Source organism: Crocuta crocuta, unplaced genomic scaffold (assembly GCF_008692635.1).
Source record: "Crocuta crocuta isolate KB4526 unplaced genomic scaffold, BGI_CrCroc_1.0 scaffold709, whole genome shotgun sequence".
Taxonomy (NCBI): Eukaryota; Metazoa; Chordata; class Mammalia; order Carnivora; family Hyaenidae; genus Crocuta; species Crocuta crocuta.
In genome coordinates, this window is record NW_027530619.1 from 3,823,809 (window position 1) to 3,836,931 (window position 13,123).

Consider the following 13,123-nt stretch of genomic DNA (forward strand, 5'->3'; position numbering starts at 1 on the left):
GGCTCTTTCAAGGCCCCCAGCCGCCCGGGAGCTACAATGGCAGCAGGCGCGCCACCGCTCTGAAGTCCAGCCGCCAGTCTGAAGAGCATCTCAAAGAAGCAGTTTGTGTGCTCGGCCCCCCCCAGAACCAGTTTGCACGAGGGGACCTGGTGTGCAGGTATTTGGCAAGTACGGTCTTTCTATGCACCGAGCGGAGGTTTTTCCCCCCTGAGTGGAGGTTTTTCTGTTTCGGACCCTCCCTTTTTCCCCTCTCACTCCCCGTAGAGGGAAGAGGGGGATCGCCTCCCACCCTGGAGTCTGCGATCCGATTTTATCTTCCCCAGTTCGCACTCACGTTAGAAGCCTCTCTCAGTGGATTCTGCGTCCTTTTTCTCCCAATCTCTCAGGTTTGTAAGGTTTCCAGTGGCTTCGGATCTTTTCTGTGTGATGTATGGGCGCGAGTGCAAGTACGGAGCTCCTTACTTCTCCGCCATCTTGCCCCCAGAGCGATCACCTGCTTTTTAAAACCTTAATTCTATTTTTAAGAGATGCCACTAAACACAGCCTTGGTTTATAATTTTCCTTCATCATTTCTCCCTTTGTTTTAATATGTCTAGCAGTCTCCCCAGCATAAACATAGGAGAAACATATGTATTTTCTTTTTATCTTGTGTTAGTTTTTTGTTACCTGTCATCTCCCTTGATTGATATCTTTGACTTAACTCTTTCTCTTACACCAATATACCAATTATGGTTGCCTCTAACTCAAAATACACCCACATCCTGTCAGTTCTCATTCCTTTCACTGCTAGTATTATATGGTTCAAGCCAACAACATTCCTAGTCTACACTACTTCCAAAGCCTTCTCACTGGTCTTCTTCCTTTTGCAAGTGTCCTTAGAGTCAGCTCTCTACAAAGCAGCCAGGTTGATTGTTTTAAAACATCACATGGTAATATATATGTATCTGCCAAAACTATATAATGGCTACTCATCTCACTTAACGTAAAACCAGAAGTCTTACTATGCCCCCAGAGTCATTTCATGATTTAGCCCCACCCGAGTTTTTAGAATGCTTTGAAATAACCCAGATTTATGATGACTAATCTGCTCTCTACACCTCTTGGCAGCAGAACTAGGTCCTAGTCTCCTAAGAACCACCCCGTAAAGGTCATTATACAGGCATGAGAACATTACATTCTCCATAAAGTGGGAGACGTGACATTGGGTACAAAATCTTCTCCACTGTGTCTCTTGTGCAGTGGGTGTGACCACATGACCTCCACTGAAATGTGTCTTACCTCCTGGCAGAGTCCTTAAGAGTGCCTAGGAATTCTTCTTCAATCTCTTTCCTCTTCTCATAGTTGGCATGAAAGGGCAACAAGGAACACTGATCTCACATTAAGAAATACTATATAAGTATGAGATGATGTCTCATTGTGCTGGAGATGAATTTCTTTCTACAACTTTACCCAAACTTTTGTTTTCCTTTGCCTGTTATTTGTCATTTCTATTTCCAGCCTTAATTTGTTAATTTGATTACATCTTCTTATCAGTAACATAGTAGTAGTCTTTTTACTATAGTCTGAGAATAATTTTTAGAGGGTGATTTTATTTATTTCAACTTTTCATAAGAATTGTTACAGTTAATAATTTAAACTTATTTACCATTAGATATACACTGTATTTCCTATGTATTCTCCTTATTTACATTTTTATTTATTTTTGGTTTCTTGAATTTCTTATTCATTAAGGTATTTCTTAAATGTGTAATGTCTACCTATTTGCCATAGCATTATTGTTACCTTTTTCTATATTGAAGGGTAGCAGAAGGTCCAACCCAGAATATGTCTATAGGAATTAGGAACATGCCACCTCAAAATATCCCACTTTGATATATTGATTATTTTGAGTTCTAGGTACTTGAAATACAGAAAATGCAATGAGAACCTCTCTCTAAATTCCCCTTTTCTGCCTAAAGACAGGTCCCACAAAAGAAACTCAATTGTCATCAATACCTTCCCAGGAGTTTCATCAACAGAGAAAGTTGACTCCACACAGAGAAGCAATCTAAAAGTTTATACCACATCTAGACAATCTTTTCTACAAACTTTCATGTCTTTTACCTATTCTGCTAAAGGGCCATTCATCTTTCATAAAAGTTACTTACTCTCCCCCAAAAGGCCTGCATCTCCTCTTCCCTTTCTCTTTGAAAATGGCATTTAAGCCTGAATTCTGAAGCATGTCAGGGAGTTACTCATTTTCCTCTCTGTATCTCTCATGTATACATGAGGGGTACATGTGAACAATCTCATCTGCTTTTCTCTTGTTAATCAGTCCTTTATTATAGAGTTCTCAGCCAAGACTCAGAAGGGTAGAGGGAAAATCATTTTTCCTCCCTTTCAGTATTGACACACAATTTTCTACTAATATCTGAAATGAAAATGTTATTATTTTAAAGATGCACTGTTTCTTCCTCTGCACTGTCCTTTATCTTTTTTGGAATGAGGGTCATTTAAACTGTGGCCATTATTTGGGATACATGTACTTGTCTATTTCCTCTTTCCATCAATGAGACACTGAAATTACTTTACATACCCTGCTCTGCTTCTAAGCTTTAGGTTTTGCTGAGAAGATTTCTTACTTTTAGGTCTAGACCACGTTTGGTATTTTTTTTTCCTCTAAAGGGCCAAAAGATAAATATTTCTGGGGTGGAGGGGCATACTGTTCTGGTCACCACCATGCACATCTGCTGTAGTAGGCGTGAAAGCAGCCATTGACAATACATAAATGAAGGGGCATTGCCGGGAGCCGCACCGGCCTCTCTGGATGGCAGTCACAGCAAGGAAGTGACAATGTTTGCAGTTCCTGCCATGAGAAATGAAAACTGGTATCTCCTTCTGCTACTATTGGCTCATGTTGGATATAAGCCTACTGTTATGACCAGGCCTCACAATATTCCATATCAGACCCATATTCTGAATACAGATACCTCATAAGGAAAAACATATTCCTGCCTTTACAAAAGAGATTTTAGATGAAAGCTCTGTGGGTGATTGTCAAAAGGCTCTTCCTATGGGCCTTGCAGATCTGAGACTTAGGGGGTTAAGAACACAAGAATTACAATTAAGCCTGGCCCCGAGACCAAGGGCCTATTTTGGGGTTAAGAGCAAAACATAGTTACCACATATATCTTTGCTAATTGGTGAAACATGACAGTCCCTTCCTCAAGGCCTACTTTCCCACAAACACCCTCTCTCACACTGGCAGCTGGGATGAGGATAGATAACAGTAGCTAAAACATAACCCAGGGGCAAAAGACTGACCCATTCAGGGCCCCCATGTTAGGCTCTACAAAAAACCAATTCAGAAACATTCATCCTCTGGAGAGCCAGACAAAATACTCCTAACTTATCTATATACAATTTGACCTGTATGTTATCCTATTTTTCACTAAGAACATTCTGTTATTTCCTTGGTCAGAATAATTCTACTGTTGTTATCATAAAAGGCCTCCCATTGTAAGAAATTCCTTTCTATGACTTCATCTTGTTGCTGAACCTTTAAGTAAAGACACAAAAACCGACAGGACAGAGATGCCTGCCTGGTGATCAGAAAGAATCTCGGGGCTCTCTCTCTCTCTCTCTCCCTCTCTCTCTCTCTCACCGACACCATCCATCCTTCAGGGACCCCTGGACCTGCTGGAGCCGGCTCAGCCTCCGGCATAGTGGCGCCCGAACAGGGACCTGAAGGTAATCTCTTTAAACTATGTTGTTTTCATTACATTAGTCGGGACGGTTAGGATTCCATCGTAGGGTGCTGCGGACCCCCCTGCATAAGATAAGTAGGGTTAGTTGGTGGATAATCAAAGAACTGTTTTTGAGAAGTTATGGGCCATAAAGAGTCTAAGGAAAGGAGACTCTTTATAGATGTTATATGGAATGTGCTTACAAAAAAAGGGAATGTTAACTCTCCCCGTTCCTCTTTCTAGTTAGATGTTAGGGCTTCTCACTCATTCATTTCCCAGATTAATGGCTATAATTGGAGCCAACTGCGGCTGGTCTACCTCGGGATGGGGACTTTAAGGAATATTCCCAAGCAGCTGCTAAAACTCCTTTTGTTTCAGGAAAGTTCCTTATCTTCTCCAGACTGACACGGACTGCCTAAAATCTACTGACATAAAACAAAACAAAACAAAAGAAACCTGAAGTCCACCCCTCCCTCTGAGCTCACAAAATTTAAAACTGATAATTCTCTTTCTCTGCCTTCTGCTGTCACCTTGCCTCTTCTGCCTTCCTCTCTTCCTCCTGTTTCTAAATAGAATGCATGAAACAACAGGAAAACGGGGTGGATCTTTAAATATGCAAACGATATCCTCCCTAAGCCCACCCCAAATAAACCCAGGATATCTGGTTTATTCGAAGGATGGTGGTCACTCACCCCTTTCAAAGACTTACAGGTGTAATTCAGATATATAACCAAAGGATTCAGCTCTTAAAGTTTCAGGCATCACCCCATGGACCCATTGCTCTGGAGTTAAGTAGGCCAACTGAGAAGAACCGTCAGCCTGGTGAGGTGATCCAGATCCAGTCAACCAGCTTAAACTGACACTCAAAAGGACACTGACCCCTGAGATCTCCAGCCCTGCTCCAGCCACACCAGGGAAGCTGGCTGGTCTATGCACGGCAGAAGCTTGAGGAATCACCGGTCTGATAAGATAAACTGTCCTTACTCTTTGTTCAGAAAAGTTGGGGGAACAACAAAAAATTCCTCTTTATACTCACCTTCCTCTTATGTTCTGTTGGTATTAATTGTCTCTAATCTAAACCCAATTTGTAAGAGCAACACACCTTCAATGGAAGATTCTCTTAAACTAACCCTTTCTTAGTATGATGATTGTGAATTACAGGTCTTACAGGAGATCAATTATGCTCTCACATGCCGAATATTGGGCATTGCCGGGAGCTGCACCGGCCTCTCTGGATGGCAGTCACAGCAAGGAAATGGCCGTGTTTGCACAGCTCCTGTTGTGAGAAATGAAAACTGGTATCTCCTGCTACTACTGGCTCATGTTGTGCTGGTATTGACCAGGCCTCACAATATTCCATATCAGACCCATATTCTGAATATAGATACCTCATAAGGAAAAGCATATTCCTGCCTTTGCAAGAGAGCTTTTAGATGAAAGCTCTGTGGATGATTATCAAAAGGCTCTTCCTAAGGGCCTTGCAGATCCAAGACTTAGGGGGTTAAGAACACAAGAATTACAACTGAGCCTGGTCCCGAGACAAAGAGCCCAATTTAGAGTTAAGGTACAGATAAGGGCAGAACTTAAGTTAATACTTACACCTTCTCCTAATTGGTGATGTAGGGCAGTCCCTTCCCCAAGGCCTACTTTCTGCAAACACCCTCCCTTACAGGTGGCTGGGATGAGGATAGATAAGAGTAGCTAAAACATTACTCACAAACAAAAGGCTGACACATTTAGGGCCTCCATGGTGTTCGCACATTCAGCCAAATAGGTTTCCACAAACAACTTATTAACCAACTCAGAAACATTCATTTGAGAGCCAGACAGAATGACTCTTAACCCATCTATACACTTAACCTATGACCTAACCTTAGCGTTATTAACTTAGAACAAATATGTATCCTGTCTTTTACTAAGAATACCCTGCTAAATCTTTAGTTATAAGATTTACTTAACCTCACTATAATTGGAATAGTTCTGCAAGAATATTCCTGTAAAACCTGCTTCTGTACACTTTCCAAAGCATCTTATCACGAAGAGTTATCCATTGTAAAAATTCCTTTTTCTGATGTCATGTTATCATTTAACCTATAAATAAAGACACCAAAACCGACAGGACAGAGATGCCTGCCTGGAGATCAGAAAGAATCACGGGGCTCTCTCACTCTCTCTCGCCGACACCGTCCATCCTTCAGGGACCCCTGGACTAGCAGGAGCCGGCTCGGCCTCCGGCAGGGCATTACTGCACTGATTGTCATCATAGGGTCTATGGCTGCTTCCACTGTCTCCCTTGTCCAAGAAGTACATACAGCCCAACACATTGACCAATTAACTAGAAATGTCTCTTTTTCATTGGCCACTCAAAAAAAAAAAAAATTAACAGGAAATTGGACACTAAGGTTAAGTACTCTTTATCGGAAATGAATTAAGTTTTCTAAAATCTCTTTTGTAAAGGCAGGAATATGCTTTTCCTTATGAGGTATCTGTATTCAGAATATGGGTCTGATACGGAATATTGTGAGGCCTGGTCAATACCAGTAGGCTTATATCCAACATGAGCCAATAGTAGCAGAAGGAGATACCAGTTTTTGTTTCTCATGGCAGGAACTGCAAACACGGCCATTTCCTTGCTGTGACTGCCATCCAGAGAGGCCAGTGCAGCTCCCAGCAGGGCGTAGCATAGTTTCAATAAAATGTTACTTCTAATGACAAGCAGTGTGCAAGATTAGTTTGCTGACTCCTGGTCCAGATTAGTAATGAAATTTTCCCTATAGTGTATCTGTTCATTTTCAAGACCTCTTTTTTAGAATTGAAATCACACATTCCCTGTCTCTCTGCTTCCCTCTGGATTTATCATGAGGGTCTTCCCAGTCACTGTTTCTGCATCTCCTTCTGGAAGTTTCAAACCTGGAATGTTTATATGGTTTCAATCCTATATCAAATATTTTCCTCAGTTAAGATAAGATGTAGGGGCACCTGGGCAGCTCAGTTGGCTAGGCATCCAGCTGTGACTCAGGTCATGATCTTGTGGTTCGTGAGTTCCAGATCCTTGTCCAGTTCTCTGCAGACAGTTGGGAGCTTGAAGCCTGCTTCATATTCTGTGTGTCTCTCTCTCTGACACTCACCCCCGCCACCGCCCCCATTCATGCTCTGACTCTCTCTCTCTCTCTCAAAAATAAACATTAAAAAAATAAGAATAGTTATTCTCAAATAAATAAATAAATAAAAGATAAAGTATAATATGTCACTGGATTTTTCTGGAGTATGAAAATACTTTTACTTTTTGTCAGTTGAAACATAGGTAGCTATATAGAAAGATTGATTTGGGACTTTTTTCTCTCCAGATTCCTTCCCCCTGACTTTTATCTTTCAGTCAGGCCACTGACATGTCCAATGCTGTTCTGACTTTTTTCCCCCTCATAAGTAACATTTTCTTGATGATGGTTTGTAAGAAATTTCTCTTTAACCTTAGAATTCAATATTTTTATCAACATATGTCTTTTCTGATGAATCCTAAGCAAAACTAGAAAGTTCTTTCAAAATAGACCAGGTTTTCACAATGGAAAATTATTTTGTGTTACTTATGACACCATACTTCTTCATTGTATTTATTTTCCCCCTTTTAGAATATCACTCACAATATGGGTCCACAGTGTATATCCCCTAATTCTCTTATCTTTTTATCACCATCTCCAACTCAGGAATTTTACTCAGTGCTTCAAGATTCTTTCCCCATTTGATTTTTGCAGCCACCAAAAAGCCTTAATTTTTGTACTCATGAGAACAATTATATATTTAAAATATTATTTCTAGGTTTTACAATTAATGTGGATGTTCTTATATATTTTACTATTTTTTTAAGTTCATTTATTCATTTTGAGAGAAACAGAAGCATGCGCAGGGGAAGGGCTGAGAGGGAGGGAGAGAAAGAATCCCAAGTAGGCTCCACGCTGCCAGCATGGAGCCCAACGCAGGGCATGAAACCACTGTCTGTGAGATCATGATCCGAGAGCTGGAGGCTCAGCTGACTGAGGTGAGTGTGCTTATAGATTCGTATTATTATTATTTCTTGTTCAAAATGTCTTTAGCGTCTTGTATATGTTCTAACTGGAAGCCAACTGTTTCCTGATTCCTGTCTGTCTTTCTTGTTATGCTGAACAACATTATCCAAGTTAAGGAAGCGTAAATTAGCCTCTCAAAGTCTGCCTGTCAGGATGAGTGGGTTCCCACTGTGCACCTACGTTCTCAATGGTCAGAGTTTTCTCATACACAAATATGCTTCCGGAGGGATGCAAGTTTTCATTACCTTGGTTGTAGGAAGAGTTTCATCATGTGTATCTATGTCAACACTTTAAATTGTACTCTTTGGACATGTATCATTTGTATTACACATAAAATAAAGGAGTTGTGTTTTTTTTTTTTCCAAAAATTATAGTTACAGCATCTGTTATGCAAATAGTAAATGGTGGAGATGCCAGTAGTGACTAAGGGACCTGTCCTGGCAGTGCTGAGGTTTACACATGGCCCAGAGTGCTGTTCAGCAACAGTTAAGTCTATACTCAATTGTTCACACTTGCCATTGATACTCAGAACATCAGCACAGGCAATTTCTTTAGCAGGGAACTAGCTGACAGATGTATGGCATGAAGAGTGCCTCTGAAGTGTGTGTGTGTGAGTGTGTGTGTGTGTGTGTGTGTGTAGCCCAGTTTATGTAAAAGTACCCAGAGCATTTGAGAATGCCCTGTTACTCTTATCTTTGTGAGAGTTGTTGACTCAGTGCATTTACCATTTTATCTCCAAGACCAAAAATCTCTAGTCTCAGTTCCTGCACAGACACACCCCTGCCTAATATCTCCGCCTGCCTCCCTATCATATTATCAAGGTCTTAGGGAGAGGATTTTCTAGTTAACAATTTGATTAATTAAATTTAATTTTTGTCTCTTCCTCAAGGTTGTATGAATATTAATTAGCTGACTTGCATTTTTAACCCCAATACTACAATGCTTTGCATGTACGAGTAGAAAAGCACTCCCATATTCAAAATAGGAATAGTAGTGCCTGCCTTATCAGTCCTCAAGAATTGTTATATAAAACAAAACTGAGATTTAAAACAATAGTGATTTCAAAACTTTAAAATAAAATTAAATACTAGCAGAAATTTATTTTATTTTCTTATTTTATGTATTTCAAGAGAGAGGGAAAGAACAAGTGGGGGAGGGGCAGAGAGAGATGGAGAGAGAGAATTGCAAGGAGGCTCCGGACTGTCAACGTGGAGCCTGTCACAGGGCTGGAACTCATAAACCATGAGATCCTGACCTGAACTGAAACCAAGAGTCGGATGTTTAACCAACTGAGGCACCCAGATGCCCCACAAGCAGGAATTCATATAGATATATTAAGTTATTGATGTAATAAGCAATGTAAGGCTAGATTGTACAACACAAAACTACTATGTGCATTTTGTTTGTAGTAATTTATTGGCATAGAATATGCTTTTCTCAGAAGAAATGACACTTCTAAATAGTATGTCTTGAATAACTGAAGATATTAAAGATATTATTAAGGGAATGCCATATAATATATAAAAACTGAATTTTAAAAGGTACTTCAAAAAGACGAGAAGAAAGGAAAATTTTGGAGGCTCGGGAATACTTTTTAAAATCTTGTTAATGCTGTTTTAATCTTTTCAAGTCAGGAGAACAGCACATGTAGTTTTAAATTACATTCATTTTCCAGAAACAGGTAATACCTATCATCTTAACTCTCTCTTGCCTGTCAAGACATGTCACACTGCTTTTTAACAGTAAAGCAAAGAGATCTGTCCATAGCTATCAATTTTTATCCCATAAGTATTCACAAAGAAAAATATATTTTTCTAAGAACTCACAGATTAGTCCTGAATCGAACTGCCATTTCCTACAGGCCCTATGAAATTTTATGGTTTTAAAAAATGAAGCAATTTCAACCACTGGAAGGAAAATCATGTACCTCTCTGAATCTTCTAAGGTGAAAATACATCATCTCTTTAAAGAGTTTGTTATCCTTTTCACAGAAAAATAAACGTTTTGTGTTAGGATGATGATGAGAACACAGTGCTGGCGCACCTGCAAGAGATCAGAGACAGAAAATGCTTTTACTTTTATTTCTATGTTCTGAGGTAAAGAATATGGTTTCAATCCAGTGTTTTCCTTCATATATTAAAGGCAATCATGTACTTTCTTCACCCCTTTTTATTATCCCTAAAATGTTTAAATGAACCAAAATGTTGGCCAGATTAAGAAAAATAAAATGTACTTTCAGTTACCTAAAAGGGAGAATGTTGGTATGAAACAGAATGTTGTGAGATTCCAAACGCAAACTCTCTTCAAAGTGCCTGCTGTGCCGATACCTATTACATTTTATCCAACATGGTTCCATTGAACCATGAATTTTATAGAAAATATATCTATATATCTGTGTCTACCCATCTATGTCTGTCTACTTATCTCTCTCTCTCTCTCTCTCATCTGTCCAAATAACATTTCAATGATTTTCATGATTTTGCTTTCCTTTTAATTTATTTTTTCTCCTTTCTTTTCAGGAAAAAATTATGATATCTATATAATGTACTTTTGGAAACATCACAAATGCACACATGAGCAGAGGAGGTGTATAGACAGAGAATCCCAGGCAGGCTCCTCGCTGTGGACAAAGAGCCCCATACATGAGATCAGGACTTCAGCCAAAACAATCAAGAGTAGGAGGCTTAACTGACTGAGCCACCCAATGTTCCACATTTTAAAAGGTTTAAATCGTCTTCTAGTATCTTGATTCCTACAAAACCAGATTATTCATGTCCTTCACAACTTTTCTCCAATTCTTTCAAATGTCTGGGGGAATTAAGACCATAAATCTCCAAGGATGGAACAGTTTGAAAGAAGTGATATCATAAAATAATAAAAGAGTCTCCAGAAGATATTTAGAGACAGAATTAATGTGAACTGTATATAAACTGCTGTCACCAATGAACTTGCCTCCTGGCTATGGATTTTCATACATATCATGTTTCTTGCAAACTTTTGAGTTGTCACTCAACTGAATATACGTGTGTGTGTGTGTGTGTGTATACATATATACATATATATACATATATATGTATGTGTGTGAACATGCCATACATATGTGGATGTACACATGCATAACCATAATGGGAACAAAAGAAGGTTTTGTGATATTTAAAGATTTGAAAAAGCATTGTTAAACATTTTATTTTGAATGATGTCGAAACTCATCATCAGATTTCCTATAGAAGAGCCTCCAGGGTAGGGTGTACTGGTATGGAAGCTTTACTAAATACAGCTTAACACTACTTCTGTACAGTCAATAAAAAGTGTGTATCTTTACTATAAAGACCCGTTGTGTCAACTCGATGTTGTCCCTATCAACAGTGTCAACATTTTCTTATTGACAAGGTACAGGAAAACGGGAGCTGAAGAGTCACTTTTGATCGCACCTCTGTCTTGTGAAGATGCTTCATGCTTCCAAATTCCATACGTAAGAGTTTGCTGGAGCAACATAAATGTCTTATACAAGAGTTTTGCCCTACACCAAAACAAAAACTAAAGATAAAATTGCCTTTGAACCCAATATTTTATGTACCTTGTGTGATTTTCATTCTTTACACTAAAGAGTCACAAAAATAAATTTTACACTAAATTAAATCTTACCTTAGAAGTGCCAGGACTCTCATTTAGCACTAGGGCCATGGAATAAGTTTGGTACACCCCAATTACAAGGGACTCTGCACTATCTTTTTCTCTAATCTTTTAATAGCATCTCATGAAAACACTTTTCGAAAGCAACTTTTATTTCTTATTTATATGTTCCCTAGGTTGAGAGTTATTAAATTTCCATTTAACAAACAAAAATATGGTCATTGGCAGGCATTAAAACACAGCACGGTGATATATCTTGGAACTTGGTGAGTTCGATCATCTGCCATTCAGTTTACCTATCTTTCCGGTATTCTGAGTTTTTTGTTTTGTTCTATTTTGTTTCCATTTTTTTATTGGTGGGTTTTAAACTTAATATTAGGGGACTTGTGCATTACATCCCACCGGTTTCTTTTTCCCCCTGTTGAATAGGAACTATTTGCATTTTGCACACATATTTACAACTAATGCTGTAATTTGCATATTTCATTTTTCTTTTGTTTACAAATAAATACTAGCTAAACACCTTTGATCATTATTAACATTAACCCATTAAATATGTATCTTTGAAAAAATTTTTGTAAAGGAGTTGACATATTATTGCTTTAGAAGGGGAGGGCGGGTGCTCGGGTGCTCTTGGTGGAGCTGTTTCCTCTCACCATCACAGGCTCCTGGCTGTGCAGGATGGTGCTGGCTCTGCGAAAGGCAGCCATGCGCAGAGATGGGCGGTACTTGCTCTTGCAGATCACGTGCTTGATGTGGCCGAAGCGTTCAGGGGCATTCTCGTGGATGGTGGTTTATACTTAGGAGGTGACGTGTTTTGCTGGCCTGATTTCTGCCTCATGACCACCACTACACCTTTACGTAGGGCCCATCGCTCCATGCTCACAGTCTTGCTATGAATCAGCTCGTTTTAGCGGAAGGAGTTGGGAGCCTTCAGACTATCGGGTGTGGTGCTGAATGTCTGCTTGTTCCTCTTGACTCAGAAGCTGGGGAAGTTCTTCCGGACAAACTATTGATGCGCGAACATGGCAGCCCCTCCTCTCACGAAGTACATAGGAGATGGAAAGACTGGGTCTGTTTTTTAAGTAAGAGGCAAAATAGAACTTGAGCTTGAAGTAATCTTCAAAATCATATAATCTCTGTTCCACATATTTTATTTCATGGTGTCGTAAAGCTAGGGTATTTTAGATGAAAGAGTTCCAATAAAGGTAGCCATTGAGGAAAGGATTTTTGCATTCAAGTAGGTTAAAACACTGAGTAAACCATTTGATATCTTCTGATTTTCTTATTCTATCATTAAGAAACTTGAAGACTCCTGAGTTTTGTAAATCATTGGTCGCTGTCTCATTTAGAGCCACTTACTAGCAGAAGTTTTTGTCACAAAAATAATGAAAGAACGGTTATTAATATTCTTATGTAGAGTAAATTGAGTATTGACATATTATCTAGTTCCCAGCAAGCAGGTATATTTAATTTTTTGAAGAAATGATCATTTTATTTCAATTTCACTTTTATATGTATATAACCAAGCATTTATGTGCATAATTGTTGCAAAAGGCAAAATATAAATCCACTGAAGCAAACACATTTTTCACCTTTACTATTTGGAGTCAAATTGAAAATTTCTTGGTGCATAATAGATGTACGTTATATGCAGGTTGATATTCAGGGTTTAGGCAATAGCAACTAGGAGGTGGTCCT

The 13,123-nt window shown here is 39.1% G+C and overlaps 1 pseudogene across 1 annotated transcript; it reads right to left on the reverse strand.

Annotated features, from left to right (window-relative positions):
• Positions 1-9,210: 9,210 nt before the first annotated feature.
• Positions 9,211-12,449, reverse strand: LOC144234773 (large ribosomal subunit protein eL28-like; annotated as a pseudogene). Its single transcript, XR_013336076.1, has 2 exons — positions 12,079-12,449; positions 9,211-9,832 (listed from the first exon to the last, which is right to left on the reverse strand). The product of XR_013336076.1 is annotated as a large ribosomal subunit protein eL28-like (transcript).
• Positions 12,450-13,123: the final 674 nt, after the last annotated feature.